This window comes from the organism of the source record quoted next, unplaced genomic scaffold (genome assembly GCF_019419815.1).
Source record: "Pyrus x bretschneideri cultivar Hongxiangsu unplaced genomic scaffold, Pyrus_bretschneideri_v1 Contig23, whole genome shotgun sequence".
In the NCBI taxonomy this organism is placed as follows: domain Eukaryota; kingdom Viridiplantae; phylum Streptophyta; class Magnoliopsida; order Rosales; family Rosaceae; genus Pyrus; species Pyrus x bretschneideri.
In genome coordinates this window covers 249,054-250,940 of record NW_025999535.1, presented here as the reverse complement: position 1 = coordinate 250,940, position 1,887 = coordinate 249,054, and the positions used below count along the sequence as shown (strand labels likewise).

The window sequence follows — 1,887 nt, the reverse complement described above, 5'->3', positions numbered from 1 at the left end:
TCTGCTACTGACAAAAATAACTAATAGAGTCGCCACAAAAATAAAACGATTCGTAACATATATCAATAAGCCTAATTATATTTTGTTTTGTGTGTCAATTTGTTATGCATCAGCGAACTTAGAGCGCCATTGAGAAACACGATCCGGGTGAAATGCATTGAAAAACCCTTCCAAGCCATGCTTTGAATACTTTTCCTTGAGTTGGATTTTAGGCTATGAACACTGACTTCATAAACACAACCTAAACTATTACCCAAAAACTCCGCAGTTCTCAGGGCTTTATAGCCATCGTCAACTGAATCGCACCCGAATCCATAGTGATGTTTCATTGTGAATTATGATGACGGCGGGTGTGGGAGAGGAAGCATCTTGAACTTTTGAATGGACGGGTTCCACAAAGCAAATACGCATAGCGTCATAGTTATAAATGCAAACTAGACCATTGGCATAGCCCAACATCAAAGTACACCTTTCTGGATTTTTCGGAGGGTGCTAAATTTTCACGCCTCTCCTGTCGGTGGGTATCGTTGTCGTAAAATGGCGATGAGTAAATAATGAACGGGTTTTTTCGTCCAACCAAATTCCGTGAATAAAAGAGTGCGAGAAAAGTTGGTTTCAATGGAGCGTTGAAGATGGGATTTGGTGAAGTGCTGGCCATGAATGATAGCATTCCAAGCTTTGGAGACGCAAAAACATCGTAGCAAATCCTCGGGGGGAGCCGTAAAAGGATTTCAAAGATTAACTCCAGTGGGAAGCCTGACATGGCTGGAACATGGAAGCCTCTCATTTTAGGGTTTTTAGGGTTAACAAGTCACTCGGGGACTTAGGGTTTAGGGTGAAGTGCACACGACGAACCAGTTTTGGACGAAGTAGCCAAATAAAACGTGAAAATAGCTCAACAGAAATAATAAAAAAAAAGGGTGGGCGATTGTAACAACAAAGTCGTTGTAGTATAGTGGTAAGTATTCCCGCCTGTCACCCGGGTGACCCGGGTTCGATCCCCGGCAACGGCGACACTTCTGTTTCTTTTTATGTTTTCAAGTAATTTAACACTTTCCCACGTGAATATAATATAATTGTGGTACGGCGGGACAAGTTAGAATCCCACCAGCAAATCCAATTCAGATATATAACCGAGGGCCCGCTTGCTCCTCCTCCTCCTGCGCTCTCAATCATTTACTTTACTGGATTTTGTGAGTAAAAAAAAAGAACAATTGATGGCATCGTCACTGGAGGGAGCTCAGTGAGGGAGTGATGTGACATGTGAGTGTCCATTTGCAGAAATTAAAGTGGAAACTCAGATCACAGGGTTCCACTTTTCCCGTTTTCCTGCTGTGCACAAACAAACAGAAACAGGAGGATCGCTTTAGATTATGGGGAAATTAATTTGGAGAAGCTGCCATTGGAAGCCAAATTATGTCTTTAGCTTTAATTAGTGTATAACATGCAACGGATGAAGGGGTCACCGAATGTGTAGCCAACGATAAAACAATTAATCAATGATCCAAAACAGGTACGTATAGGCAATTAGGCATCCACGTATACTAGGTCCAACGAACTATATATTGTATATAGACTAACAGCATGCCTTGAGTCCGGACCACTTAATTAAGGATCGACCTTAATATTCTGATTTTACCAGAATATATTAATTGTTGAGTACTTGAGCATATTTATTTATAATGTTACAGCAGCAGCATGTTTTTTATATCAACTTGAAAATGTTGTTGGTCGATTGACTGTTGAGGTAAAGATTACTATTACTTGATCATCATCGTGACCACCAATCAGGGGGCAGTAGTACTTCTTACATGTATATGTGTGTGTGTGTGTGTGTGTGTGTGTGTGGAGAGAGAGAGAGAGATTGTATATTTGCAGTTCATCAAA

General features: G+C 40.9%; 1 non-coding gene across 1 annotated transcript; it reads left to right on the top strand.

The window, feature by feature from the left end:
* The first annotated feature begins 941 nt into the window (after nucleotides 1–941).
* Nucleotides 942–1,013, top strand: TRNAD-GUC. Its single transcript has one exon. It is a non-coding gene; the product is annotated as a tRNA-Asp (tRNA).
* Nucleotides 1,014–1,887: the final 874 nt, after the last annotated feature.